Raw genomic sequence first — 16,824 nt, 5'->3', positions numbered from 1 at the left:
CAATTATAGCAAATAAACACTGTTTAAAAGAAGTCATTAGTTATCAAACTTCTTTTTATTTATTCTCTTTTACATCTTGGTTGATTGTGTGTACTCAGCACTGCAGAAATTTACAAAATTTTATTACATAATCATTATTCTACTTCCAGCCATAGTGTAATCTTCGTTCGTAAAATTTTATTACTACTTGAATTAATATTGTTTAAAAATGTTTAAATAAACGGCCAACATTTCCTAACTACTACTATTAATATAAAAATGTAAATAAATTATTGAATTATGAATCGAACTACAAAAAGTAAATTACAGCTATACATATCTGTGCTTTAAAATTACTTATTCCGCTTAAAGTATATTTTTTATATAATTAAACAGAGAATAGCGCTGCCAAAAGTGGTTGTTCAAAACTTCACGATAGTTTAACAGGTTTATTTTAAAGCTGCTGAACAATTTATACGCTAGCTATCCGCGATTCCGAAGCTCTATCGTACACAAAGCGTAGGTAAGTAGGTATATCCACTACTTCTACTTTTACTTAATTGAGTGCAATGATTATTTCAATTAATTATAGACTAATTACATGCAATAAAATATCCAACATAATTTGTTAATAATATTTTAACACAGTGTACATACATATTTTGGCGCCGCGACGCGACGTTAGAATGTAAGTAGATAGAGCCAGCTTCATATAGATCGTAGCATCAAGAATGATCAATATTATCTTAGGGGACATAAATATAATATTATATTCCTTACTAAGTTTGAGATAACTTTATATGTCGTCCATTTGTTGTTGTTCATGTGTAAGGGGTTGCATTTGTAGGGAGTAATAATCCCTATATTTATTTATTATGTAATTACAGAATTGTAGTCTTGAGATCTTGGTACTCTGGTATGAGTATCGCAGGTATTATATGATACCTAATGTCCATTCAAATATTCATATGTTAGGTGGCCCATCGGATTATTGGTCATTCCCATTTGATAAAAAAATAATATCAGGCATAGTATTTTATAACAATGTACGGGAATTTAATTGTTTCGATTTCATCCACAAGTTCTTCAGGGTGAGTGCAGCACATGGCTTTCGTTCGTACAGCATCTCGCCTCTCATTTAGACAAAGTCTGACTTATTTTTACTAATGGACTTTTAGTAGTCAGTATTAACACTGACCACACTAATATAATACGCATGAGTGTAAAGTCAAAATCAAAAACCACCACCACAATACCACATTCAACTCACTCATTAATTCGTTGTTAGCAGATAGTAGTATGAATAGTACCCAATAAAGTTTATATAAATTCGAAGTGCAACTGCTTAACCAGCAATTACGTTATTGAAGAGAGTAGAGTTCAAAACGTAATCACCCATACTACCAAAGATAATATCAAAAGTAATATATTGACAGCATGAATACAAGTAACGGTCCAATATTAATATAATATTCTATGTATGATATGTATGTATTCACGAAAAAAAGAAACTATGTATTTGTATCAGTTGCCCAGTACCCATGACACAAGCTTTAGCTAGCTTAACTTGGATCCAGATGGCACTCTGTGAATTGTCCTGAGATTATTATTATTATACCTACTCCTTTTTCCTATTATAATAGTAAACAAGAGTGTAATATTGAGTAATAATAGTAACAGAGCAACCAATATTTCATTATCCACAAATTTTTACGTTCATAGCTACAAGATAAAAACTTAGATACCCATATAACTAGAAACTGCATGAATTTTTACTTTATAATCATACAAGAATGTGGGTAATAGGTATTTGTAAAGAAAAATGATAAAAAAACAGATACTGAGATTTAAGTAAAATAATTTCGAAATGTATGTAAACCTTATCCAGCTACATGTAGATACCAAGTATAGAAGTACTTGACTACCTAGGTGGTCTGGTGGTTTACTTTGCCTTATGTCTAATAGTCTTGGGTTCATTTACATTTATTAGTATATCTCAGTAACCTTGATTCATAATATTATTTTATATTACGATTATATATTTAAAATATGTTTTGAGTACTACTTAGTTTGAGATCTAAATGACTTTGTAAGTGTTATCCAAAATTATTTTATTTATATAGGTAACATTAGGAAATACGAGCATTAATGATTTGCCCCACTCTTTACTATTAACGCGAATCCCTGTAATCTTGAAAAGGCTTAGCGTCGCCCCAATACTGTCTTCTAATTCCAACCTCAAAATGGCCCGTTATCCTCTGCAATATTTACTGTTTCTTATGACTTGTATTACTGTACTTGTATTATACATATCTCTCTTCACCCGTGATGATTGAATTATTTTACGTACGCTCTGGTACAAAAGGAATTAAAATTAATCTCCCGTGCATTTGTAAGAGAATAATTGATATACGTTACGTATAGAGAAGATATAATGTGTAAAGAAATATGAGATAAAGTACGTCTAAGTAGTATGTAAGTACACCTACAGCTTAAGTAGGTCACGTTAAAAATAATACATACGTACCTACTTATTAAGTAGATAGAGTATCCGTATTGTAAGGTACTTTAACGATTTCAATGAACTATTTCACTATGCAAAATGTTGCAAAAATATTTTTAAATACATAACCTGGCATTATAGTGCCAGGTCACTATAATAGGAAACAAATTTGTTTCTATTACATCAAGGTTATTGTAGATTACATCACTGTAATATAAGAATGTTATATGGAAATTCCAAAATATAAATTTATTACTTACGTATTTTACAGTTATTTTAAAAATTGCCCCAAAACAGTGTGAAAATGGCTTTAGGCACTTTAATTACGCGAGCCATTAGGTACGTATTTTTTCCGTGGCATGAAGCAAACGGCTAATATATGTATATTTATGTTTAAACAAAAACATATGGTAATTTTAAACAACTAAAAAACTAACGGTATATTTTTTTAATGGTAAAACGGCATTCGATTAAAGACAAAATATGTACTTAATAGGTTTTGACAATATTAAAAAATACCACCTTCCTTTCCCAAGTCCCAACAAACTTATTTAGTTAATAATAATATACTTCAAATACCCCAGTGTTTGATTACTCTCTTGTATCAATCCACATTATCTGTAATTTATTATGTATATATATGTAAACATTTGTTCAGAATTCAGGACGTTCATAGCAAACATAAAGGTGAAAATTGAAAGGTATTTATGGGAAAAGTTGGTCGTTTACGAATAAAGGATTGCTTTTATGCAGAATAAAATATCGGCATGGGATTTAACGGTATCATATTTTTTGGTATTACAATAGATATGCAATATAAACACAAATGTCTTTTTATCGTGAAACATAATTCAACTCTGACCTTTCCAAGCGAACTTTCAGCCTTTTTTATAAATAAAAATAATAAATAAAATTTTATATAACTATTTATATTAAAAGGTAAACCGCTCCGTCTAGTGAAAAGTCACTTGGGATACATTGGAGATTTTACAGTAGGTAGTATATGCGTGTAAAAGTTTAAAAGTTTCTGTCTTATTGGAAAATGAAAATGTCTACCGCCTTCAAAGAGAAAACCCTTAATTCAACTAATAAAACTATACCCATAATTTTTATAGAAATATATCTCACTTGTTACGCTTAACACTAATCCTGAAATCAATTTTATTAGTAATTTACTTGTCAGCAGAGAATAGACACACCGCTTCGTCACGTACCTATATGACATACTATTTTTATCGACTAAACTTATTTTTATAGAATTAAGTCTTAAAGTTTTTACGGCCAACATTTTAAATTACCTTTCATTTTTCGCATCAAGTATTATAGCTTCAATAATTTCAGTTGTTCTTTGATATACCATTAGATTAGTATTTATCTTTTTATAATAATAAAGACCCGCACAAATAATCTTAGACCCGTCTTTTTTCTTTTCAAAAGTAGTTTTGGAAAGAAAAAAGCGATTGTAGAATCGCCAATGGATAATGATAGATATACATATATATGTACATAATGTTGAACACATATTTTTAAAGTATAAATCGATGAACTCGAAGTTTTAATTAAGTATTATTTTATTTTAATTAAATATTCCATAGATTCGTTCTTAACGTAGCCGTTAAGGAAAAATATAATGAAATAAAATTAATTAATAATAATACAGATCATAAGTCTGTAAAAAAATATAAATACAATAATTATTCGTTTAATCATTATATTTTTAAATATAAGTATAAAACAAGTAAGTACTTACTATTATTTTTATGCTGCCAGTTTTAAACTGTACGCAGAGAGTAAGCTATGAATTTTTTATACTTTATGAAGACTACAGACAGAGCAGAGTACTTGACACAGTTACCTGACGTTTATTTAAAGAAGTACTTTTATTTGTAATTTCATTAGGGGGTTAGGAAGCAATGTATTAAATCACATAGTTTATCCACATATACCAGAATATTACATAGCTTAACTAAGGAAAAAATAAATTGATATTAGAGTATATAACCAAGTGTAATTAATTGCATACATCTTAAACTAAACTCTTAATAATTTTAAACCAAAGTGTTGTACACCGAACGCACACAGCGTTCGGTGTGTATACCTAACTAAAATAATGAATTATTTCACAATATTCATAACATAGGTACATTAAAACATACTTATATGTTATACATTCTGTGTGTGGAGCATTAAACCAACACATGTTCGTTTGCATTGATTCATATAGCTGCAGATTTATGATAAAAAGGCGCTTCCATGGTTCACCCACACATTACATTATATATTACATATACACGTGTCTAATTATAATTTTGTTACAGTGTTCATCTCTTTGTATCATCTTCAATAAAATACGATAATTTTAGAATATATTATAAGTACTGACGTTTTCAACAGATGATAGGGTGTAGAAATTATAGTTTTCGCTAGAATTTCTTGTCTATACATACAAATAAAATTGGAGTGTCTGTTTGTAATATTGAAATAACAGTTTTTTACTACATGCGTATGAATATAAATACGGTACATACACCAAAATAATATTTTTTAGAATTTTTGTCTGTCCGTCTGTCTGTTCCAGCTAATCTCTGAAATGGCTGGACCGAATAACTTATATTACTTTTATTTTAGAAAGAAGAAGAAAAAGTTAAAAATCACGCGGACGAAGTCGCGGGGACAGCCAGTCAAACATATTATTAAACGAAATTCTGTTCATCTGTCTCCATGCTAGGGAAAATGTAAAAAATTACTGAACATATTGACATGAGAATTCGCTAATTAACAGAGTGATTAGCGTTATGATTTTGTGTAAATTGGTTGATAAACTCGTGTTAAACCAGCGCGGGTCAGTAAAACATAATGTTTATCCTACATACTCAGATTTACTAGTGGAATAATATAGCAAGGTGAAACGATGATCTGATCAAGATCGCTGGAAAGCGTTGGATGCGAACAGCGCAAAACCGAACGTCCCGTCGCCGCGTCGTGGAGATTTTTGGGGGAGGCCTTTGTTCAGCAGTGGCCATCTACCGGGTGAAGATGATAATTAGAGGAGAAGGACTTAAGTTTTTTAAGTCAAATTTATATTATGTAATTACAATAATTTAAATTTACTCAATACCTATGTACTTACTAATACATTTTTCAAGGCCAATTTTTATTTGTATTGTACCCTGTCTCCATTAATAATTAGTAAGAACAATGAGCAATAACAACAAACATAAAGTTACTATAGATTTCTTTCTAGTGTTCCAAATTGAATTAACTAATTATAGTTTGTACTTACTGCACTTAGACGAAGTGGAGTTCAATCAACAAATTCAATCAAACTAGGCACCTACTCAAACATCAATAAGTAACTTGCGGCCGAGGATTGTGGAAACTGTCCAGAATCTGTCCTTCTAGTACTTAAGGTTTATTTTTCGTAATTGGTCATTAACAAAGGCAATTCAATGTATTTTTTTGCCTAAAATGACGCATTCCTAAAATTTTTAATGATAGAATGCTCCCTTTTTAGACAAATTTTATAAAAATTGTTTACATGACTTCATTGTAAAATCGGAACAGACACATATTTAGAAGGCGAAAGAAGAAGACTTCCGGGTGAAGTCGAAATAATTATTGCGATAGACGAAAATATAGCATGTTCATTAAATTCACAAAATGAAATTAAATTAAATTTATAATATAAACAAACGCATATTAATCATACTAGTTAATTAGTAACTACAAACTTCCATCAATATGTTATAAACAAATTTCTGTACTTATGTCATGTTATACGGCAACTGAATACAAAAAGAAATCACAGCCACCAATTTGATGTTATTCGGTAGGTAGGAAAGGAAAAATTTCGCTCAAATTGTTTATGTATACTAATGGAATATTAAAGGAACTTCTGTATATCTGTTATACATTGCACACGTGTATATTTTCAAGTGCTTAAGCCTCACAGATATGAAAATTCTAACATATTTTATTTTTGATAGCGGCATGGCGTAGAAGTACCTACTACTCGTCTTCTAAAGCGGCGTTACTTGGTCATCTAACTTACATCCAAACAGTACGTGAGTTCAAATCTGACCAGCACTAAAGGACTACATCAATTTATACTTCTAACTTTATAAATGAACAAATAACAAATTAATCAAAGTAGTAGATTTATCCCTGCCACATTGAAAACCAGCGAAACATTCAATACGATGTTTTCGGTAGAGATTGTCTTTAACATTCTGATTGATTTTGACATCTGGTATAACTGTGAAGATATGTTATTATTTTCACAAATTTTCCAAACCTTTGTTCACTTTCATCCACGATAAGAACTACGATAATATTGTTATTTATCTACCAATAGTTTAGAGGCTAGTGCTATCAATCATGCAGACAATATTGGATGAAACTGGCCTCGAATGACATTGTAAAGACAAGTAATAGACGAGAGAGCCACATGTGGAACAAACAGTACTTCTACGTGATGAATACAAGTTACAAACTTCTATTAGGGTTACATCTATAGGTTCCGCTTGTTTTTTTTCTTAATTCTTTGTATCCCGGTTGGTTCAGAATAATAAATGACAACTCACAGTTTCTGGAGGAACTATATAAATGCATGGATAATTGATAAAATAAATACAGATAATGTTATTCTTATTTTATAACTAAAATTTTAAAATAAATTGCAAAAATAAAATAATAATAGAATATTAAATTATCTCTAAATTTTAGCTGTTGGAGTAATAGGAATATAAAACATGACACGCACATTAAAAGACATGTCAATTAGATTATTATATTACAAGCAAATTGCATCGGAAATAGCCATCAGACAAATTGTAAAATTAAATTTAATAATTTTGAAAGTAAAATGACAAGCTTAGGACTCCAGAGAAAATTATATACTAATTTCCTCTGGTAATACATAATAACTAATTATTTAGCGTCCTATACATCTCACGGCCTCATCGATAAGTACATAGTGCACATCACAATTGAATATTTTTTTGTTATTATCGTGCAATTTTCCTCCTCCAAACACATTTCCAGCCATCGTCTGGAGAATAGTGTTAAAGTTTGGGCATTGTGCTGAGACTTTTTTGTACATTAGCAATATTATAAATGTACACGATTATAAGAAAAAACATAACATACGTAACACTTTTTTATTTTGCTTTCATAACAGATTAAGTATACGTATAGAAATTTGTCCTTGAAAAATGAAACTGGCAAATGAAATAATATATGTAGTAATAGTAGTACATAATCGGTATTAAAAGAAGCATGAAAACAAAAATATCAATCATTGTATATTGGACTCCAGTCTCCGCAATTAGCCTCTCATTCGAGCCATTGTGCGTGCTAAAAAAAATAACAATCATATCTCACCCTTTAAATTGAAAGCTTAGAAGCATGCAGCATAGTAAGACAAGTGAACTGAGGTAAGTGCCTACCCATGCAGGGGATTCGAATCTTCTTATGTACTAAAATTGTACCACAGATACGGAGTTTACAATGCAAATATTTTATCTATTTTTAATACTTGCTAATTTTAATAAAACTAGGTAGTAGGTACTAACTCTTTCCTCATATCATGTCATATACTCTAAGTATAGCTAGCATCCCTGCATGAAGTAAACAAACAGCATTGCATACCTATATTGTACGAGTATGTTTCAACTTTGCCATCCAATATCAAATTAAAACTTCCAGAAAATAAAGTTCAAATTTCTATTCTTAGCGGCATTTGTTGGCCTGGGCTAACAAGTCAGTGAACGAAGTAGTTGATTAAAACTGCCTTTTATACTATATAACTTGTCTATACCTAGAGATATGTAAACGAAAGATAACTACGAATATAGTAGAGAGAGCACAGACATGTCGTTAACGGAGCGTGAAATCACATCTCTGTTGACTGCGAGGCTTGACAAAAGGAAATGTTTTCTACCCTCAAGGTGATTGCCTTCAGATGGTTAGCTATTAACTTTTCTTAAACAATTCTTTAAAGTAATAGCAATATAAATCCGACTCTAGCATTCTTTGCTAGCGACAAGTGGAAATAAAGTTCCAAAAGTAGCATATTACTTTAACTACATACATATGGAGTGCATTGCGGCATTCCCACAATATAATTGCCTACTTACTTACTTTGTAGTAGATAAAATATTTATTCTAAAGTTAAAAATATTATCCACTTTTCTATTTAATAAAAATGTATTATTGTAGATATGACTTTCTAATAACTCATGAAATAGATTGGACCACCCGCGCCTAGGTTGTATACGCGGGGCATCAGTGGAGAATAATATAATGGATATGCAGTTGAGTCAGTTAGCTCATCGTTACTAGAGGAGGCCACTTTGAAGTCGACCTGGTAGATATTTATTAATAATCCTCTCTCGTAGTACTGCAGTACTATACAGCTGCCTATAATACAATTAATGTCAACTTTGTATTGTATACCATTACCATTTGTATTTTTTTGTTTTAATATAATAATAAATCACCAGAACTATACTGCAAAATGACTTTTGCGTGGGCACCTCAATCGCATCTGTTTCAGCCGCAAAGCAGATTGCTCTGTAAAATTTCTTTCAGTTGTAGAACGCAATTAAACATTGAAGAGGCTGATTAAATTTGAAATTGATCTATATACATATATATGTGAGTGTTAGTTACTTCATGACAGAACATATTTGAATGAAATTTGAATATTTTAGAGGCTTTGCATCTCAATGAATAAAATATATGCATGTATAGGACTTCATCTAGGTATCTAACCACTGACACGGAGCAACTGACGACGCCTGATACGATGCTTTTCATTTATACGAGTACGGCATTAACCAAATTACCGAGAACTAAGCCGCAAATACAGTTGGTAGCAAATAAACGAGATATTTCAAAGGAACAAGTAGAAAGAAAGCTTTAAAAGTGCTCCTTGGTCTTGCTTTTAGATGTCTTATTGTAATTAGAGTTAGAAGAAAGATTTTGTTATTGGCCTCTTGCATACTGTTTCTTATTTATTAAATAGTCTTCATTTATTTTCTAATGTAAATACTATATGTACTTAAATAAGTAAAGGAATATTGAATTAAAATAATGAACTGTATTTACAAATTTATAAGATAAATCGCAGAAAATTTCATTTCTATTCTTGCAATTTTGCTAGGAAATGATAATTGACTGCTTTGTTAATTTGTTTAATGTTACAACCAAGAACGTCGTTGTTTCGCCTGCTACGATATTATTAATCCTATTAAAACTTCAACCCAAAGATAACAAATTTTGTGTGAGGGTACCAAAAGTCGATTTCTAACAATTAAAGAAAGTTAAATATATTAGGGAAATAAATTAAATTCTGATAGAGGATGAACGAATTATTAATAAGTAACAGTACAGACTAGCTATGTTTCCGATCATTGATGGTATACGTATTTAACCATAAGTATCCTTTAGACACTTCAGAGATAGTAATAGGCGTACATTAAACGACCGATACATATAATAATTTATAGTTTTTAAATCCTACATTGTTAGACAATACAATGAAATTAAAAAAATACTTATCCAGTGTATTGAGTAATCATGCACACTAAAATGTCCAGATATGTGGCGGAGTGGTAGGCCGGGTCATTGGGCTCTCTAAAATACATATGGTCAAGCGCTGTAATTGCTGGCTTATACATCATACTAATGAACTAGAGTTGTTTGTAGGGAGGTCTGCTCTAATCTCTATGACTGATTTAATATTATTGCGTATTTAATATTTGACTCTAAATGAATTTGTACTAGTTGGTAGTTTGTATTTACACAATTATTCCAAGGAGCAAGTTTCTTGCTCATTCTTCTTGTGATGACACAATTTTCCGAATGAGTGCTACATTAAAAAAGATGAGTATTCAAAATTGCTTAAATTTAAGTTTATTTGAATAAATTATTTCTTTTCTGTTGACAACTACGAAGGTGGCGAGAGTCCACTATATTTAAATTCATTCATGAACGTGGCATATTTAAATTCAATGAGGCAGATATGTACCACGCCATCTATGTATTGAATAAATTTGATATCGGTGTTTCCATCACTGAATGGTTAGACAGAAATCTTCTTGTTATTATGTAACACAGAAAGTTTTTTTGTCCGCCAATATTTTGATATCCACATCCAGGACCTAGCTATAAGTCGAGATAGTATTGCTAAGTTACGAGGCTCTCATAAAAAAGGCTGCTTGTCCTATAAGGCATCTGTAACTTCTTATAATTAATATGCATTTCTAATTTATATCACGGTAATGTAGTTAATTAAGCGAATCTGTAGTTTGAATTACAAGAACACTTAGATTGTACAAAATCATCCTTTTTGACTAAATAATAGTCGATAAAGTGCGAGTATAATGTGAGTGTTACCTCTTCTTTAGATACACCTGACGCTCTTTCAAAGATAACGTACGTACTTATATATAATATCTTATTTCAAAGGTGAATTCTAACCGTTATTTTCATTACTTTCCTTACGGTAGACTACGCACACGTTTCTCTTTACAAGACAATGTAAATTTGCCGAGTGTTCACCCGTAAAGTGCGTATGAATCGTTGAAAATTAAATTGATACCATGAAATGGCGCATCTATTTCCGCACACAACTTATTAGTTGTAGTTTTCATTAAATGAAACTATATTTGTGTATACTATTACTACTACTAACTAGTTCGTGATAACTAATATTATATATATGCCACTGAATTTTTTTTTTGTTTCATATAAAAATTGACTGATAGTAGAACATCGAAAAAGGAATATGAAAACATTATCGGTTGTGTATTCATACTATTATTGTTTATATAAGGCAATAATATTATGAATACAAAACACAGTTTACTGTTACTTCCAATAAATCGAAAGGTGTTATGACGGTTATTAAAATATTAAAGGTGTAATGCAAAACGGCATATTTTTTACAAATTTTATAAAAGATTGTCTCGGTCATAATACTGCATTTTCTAAATAACATGCCACATCGTACCTGAGAGAACAAAAAAGTAAAAAAAATAGTACATAAAAAACATAGATTAAAAGGCAATTAATAAACAACTTATTTGAATAATAGATGAATGTTTAGACGTAACATCTTATGTACCAAACCTTGTGACCTTTCATAGTCTTTATCAGAATCTCTTTACTTTACTTTAACAAGGCTCTTATTTTGAGAGCAATCCAAACTGACTCGAAAATCGTAATATAATTTCTTCATTTTCTTGTACAAGTGTCAGAAGGTGTCGTAAGGATTAAATTATAATCTACGTAACACTTTATAGAACGACAAAACCTTTCAGAACATGCAAACATCTTTAAAAACTTTTACATTTACAAATACAATTACAAATTATATTCCTTCCAACCTAGTCATTTCATTGATTTCCTATATAAAAACAATAATAAGAGGTATTTTTTAACAGGAATGGCAAACAAGCTGGAGGCAACCGTCACCATTAGTAAGAGTAAGAGGTAACCGTCGGTAACATATTAGTAAGAGATAACTGTCATCTATACCTATATTTATATTTATGAATCTACAGACATCACGTCATGTGACACCGATAATACCACTTATGCGTTGCCATTCCAGAGATTGGACTAAAATCTTATCCTGTAATTTTAGTTCTACACCCTTCTATCAAATGAGTTCAAATAGTAGACAATCTGTATTAAAAAAGTCGTATCTTACTATTTACGAACAATGTTTTCATATACCTAACAATATCTTCTGTAAATCATCTTATGTTATTTTTATTTCATTCTATAAAATTTTAACTTCGGTTTCATCAAGAGGAACTGGAAATTACTGAACCGTGCTAACATTTCCCCGGCGACTGTTCCACTCTCGACTTTTACCTGTCTCCATTCAAAGTTTTACCTTTAACCGCTAAGTGCACTTTTCCGAATGGTAATTTTATCTGGAATCTGGAATCTCTGAACCGTTTCCAATTACGCTAGAATATGGAAGAATACGGAAAAATCCGACGCTTTCTATGCTAGTATACCTAATATACTCGTACGTATATCGTATTGCTATATTCGGATACAAGACAAATACTTGTTATTCATATATATAGTGGGTACATATATTGTTAGTGAAGTACAATTTAATATATATATATATATTACAGTTGTAAAGTGTAACGAAAATGATATCAAATCGTAACTTCATAAAATTAAACAACTTTCCTCAAGAAACGTAGGTAGATTGGAATTTGGAGACAATTATATGTATAATAATAATATACACAAAGCAATCGTAGTAACCGAATGTTACAATTATTTACAATAGACTAGATCTTTATTCAACTATTTCTTTTTTTATATTTCGCAATACAGTCGTGAACCGTTTTCAGTTAAAAAAATTTTTATTGAATAATGAAAAAAATATAATATTTCTACTGATAGAAATTGTCTTTCAAACTACATTTCTGCAATTGAAATCTGGATTGAGCCTGATGCACATTTCTACCTACTTAGGTTTGTATAGGCAGAACTACATATATTATGACGTTTATACAATAAATAATATAAGTAGGTAATAGATAGGTATCACTAACTAAAACTATTCATTTAAAAATATGCTTTAAATGAACAATTTTTTGGAAATTCTACAAATCCTTAAAAACTGTCATTAAACTCATTTGGCTGTAATTATAAGGTTGTGGCCTGGTGAAGCGATTAGACACGGCCATTTGATCGCTATTAGGACGCTCGGCTTCCTTCCAACTCTTGCTAATTATAGGTAGCAGACTACTCATAATATCTGCATATAGTCTACGCCATTTTAATTGATTTAAGGAACTCATTTTTAGAAATTTATTGTTTGAAATATAATGATATCATTATTTACTTAGGTACATAAGTATATTTATAATTATACCAGGTTGATACATCGAGCAAGTAAAAAATAAAATATTCATTTACAAATCATTAACTCAACTAACAGCACCTATTGCGTAAGGTGTTCTCTTAAACTCAATATTATACGAAATATAAACAAAATTGTAGCGTCTCAGAAACCCAAGATGAAAATCAATTGAGAAGGCATCACGTGAACGTAAATAAAGAGCTATCAAAAAACCAATATGAACGTGATTACTGATAGCGGAAGAAAGCGTAAAATAACAGAAGCGATGAATTGAATACAGGAAGTGAACGCGGGGCTGATTCACCTAACGAGACTGCGCCCGCAGCCAAGCCACGCCAAAAGTCGTTCGTACAACCATCGACAGCTTTAAAACTTCCATTTGTAAATGAATTTCCTGGTACCGATAACGACACTATCGTACTTTCTGCTGAAAAATTATTACGACGAAAAGATTCGTCGTAATAATTTTTCACAGCAACCGATACGGGTTGTATCGGTTGTAGATTTTAACTTTTTAGATCAAAATGCACTATTGTGATTTTTCATTCGACTCCACGAATGAATAATATTAAATATGACTGAATTATTTTGTGTATTGCTTTTGCTCAATACTCCCGAGTTTATATATTGATTGACTTTTGTTAAATTTCGAAAAAAGAGCATACTTATTTTATTAATTTCGAGCAATCTTATAGCTCAAATAATATATACCTTCGAGACTAACATAAATATAATATTTTATTACGACATATTTATAAAAATAATGTATATTTTATAATCTATACATATAAATAAAATTGGAGTGTGTTTGTAATATTGAAATAACCGTTTTTTACTGCATGTAGTAAAAAACGGTTATTTCAATATTACAAACAGACATATGAATATAAATACGGTATGTATACACCAAAATAACATTTTTTACAATTTTTGTCTGTCTGTCTGTTGGTCTGTTTGTTCCGGCTAGTCTCTGATATGGCTGGAGCTATTTTGACGGGTCTTTTTTTGGCAGGTAGCTGATGTAATAAGGAGTAACTCAGGCTACTCTTTTTTTAGAAAAAAATCTTTTATTTTATAAACTAAATCCCCCGCGGACGAAGTCGCGGGAACAGTCCTAAAATAATGTCCTTCTCTTTGTCTCCTAAAATAATGTCCGTTGCGTAGCGTAGGCGGAACGAGTACATTGCTGTGGTCGGCCTTGTTGCACGTAGTAAGAAGTTGGGCCCAGCAGGTGCCACACAGCGATACCACAGTGGTAGCGATTGGCCCTCTTGGTATAGGCCTTATAAGGTAGATGATAGGACGAGACTATGTGAACTAAAGAAAGACTGTACACACAAGCACTTAGTCAAACTAGAATTTCAATCAATACTTCGCGATTTTCTCTGATATTAAGGTAAAAATGTAGCCAATGCAAATATTAACGACCAGCCAAATAGAGTTTAAAAAGAAATGTATTAATCGGGTCCCATGTCACTTAAATGGTATACTTATATGCTACTAGCTGTCCCGGCAAACGTTGTTTTGCCTTAAAATAAAAAAAAATTTAGGGGTGGACTACCCCTAACATTTAGGGGGATGAAAAATAGATGTTGGCCGATTCTCAGACCTACTCAATACGCTCAAAAAATTTCATGAGAATCGGTCAAGTCGTTTCGGAGGAGTATGGGAACGAAAACTGTGACACGAGAATTTTATATACCTATAAGTTATTTCCGCATTGTAAGCAAAGTCACCCGATATATCTACAAATATAGTTACAGTTTAATTTGTTTTTTTTTTAACAACAGGACACGTTATGTACTATTGAAACTAGATAATACCTATTGTACTCGATGTCATGTTATCAAAATAGTCTGATAACGTAGGTAACATCAATCAGAAATCTGACCACCTCATCACGCCACCGTCGGTATCGCCATAAAATATAAATACCTATATTAGATGACGAAGTGGATGGGTTGAAGGCAAAATGAAATCCTTAACATATAAAGTTACACACAGATAATAGTAGTGAAACAAACTCAACGAACTATGAGTTTGTTTCACTACTATTATCTGTGTGTAACTTTAAATGCCGAATCTTATAAAAAAATAGCATCAACTAGATATTTGAAAAAAAATATAATTGATTTCTCAAACTAAAGGAATGCTTACTCTTGTAAATACAACAAAAAATGTATATTTTAATCCCGGCATCAAAAACTATACAAAAATACTATTAGGTATATGAAGACATCTTGAATTTGGAATAAAATAAACGAACAGCTTAAGACTTAAGAGATATCTCCACAATATGAAGTTCATAATTATAAATTGGTTATGTTTTTGTTTCACGTAGTAGTTAGTCGTTGAAGAAACAACATGCATACCTACATCTTACAAACTACCATTAATAGACTAGACTAGTGGCCGCCCAATGGTCGTAAAAGAACCATAATTCAATTAAACATATGCTTACCTACATAAGCTTGTATTGTTAGACTATAAACAAATAATGTACTTATACATATGAGTGTATGTCGATGGAATGTATTTTGAAACGAGTTACATTTAAAAAAATGTCTCGATCTCCTATTCATAACACTCGATCTGCGTAAAATATTGGTATACTTACTTACTATAAAGTGAAATATTTAAAGTGATGAGTTACATTTTAAACAGAATTACATAATTCTCGGCACAAAGGCCGAGTTTGTACCAATAGAATTTAATATCAGATGCCATAACTAGCTTAAGTATTAGAATTCCTCCAGGTGAAATTGAATCAATCCAATGGACGGGCTTAGAGTAAGTTACGGATATTCCAATCTAATATTACCAACTTACAGAATTCATTAAAGACCCTTATAGGATAAGATGTACCTACCATTCGTGACAAGTTGCAAATTCTTGCAAGTAGATATAATGCATTAGCCATGAGTGATTGTTCAACCACCCACCCCACTTGAGAGTTGAACAAAGAAGTTTTTGGGACAAAGTTTCGACACCACCCGCTACTATTATGTATGATATTCATAACACCGTCGACTTTACACAATACCAAAGTAAGGAACGACACTGTTTGTTGAACGCTTTTTCTAGTTTGTTAAGGAAAGTTGTCCTCGCTCTTCTCGTTTAATTTCGGATGAATATTTCACGAATGCGTAAAATTTTCTTTTTTATTACTTTTTCAAATAAAGGAACAAACGTAGCATAACAGAAAAATATTTTTAAAGCGACGGACTTTCATTGAATATTTTCCCATTCAATTCTAAAATATAAGAATCTTATATATTGATACTGATCATAGATAGATCAGCATTGTAGATTAGTTAGATATAAATACCGAGATACCATAATTTCTTTTGACACAGTAAAAATGGTATGAAATTGTGAAAAAAAAAGTAATATAGAAACTGAAATACGTTTATATATTTTAAGGAAAGCAATTAGAATACTA

The sequence above is a fragment of the Achroia grisella genome, unplaced genomic scaffold, assembly GCF_030625045.1.
Source record: "Achroia grisella isolate CSIRO2021 unplaced genomic scaffold, CSIRO_AGI_Agris_v1 utg1920, whole genome shotgun sequence".
Classification (NCBI taxonomy): domain Eukaryota; kingdom Metazoa; phylum Arthropoda; class Insecta; order Lepidoptera; family Pyralidae; genus Achroia; species Achroia grisella.
This window is presented reverse-complemented; position numbering follows the sequence as displayed.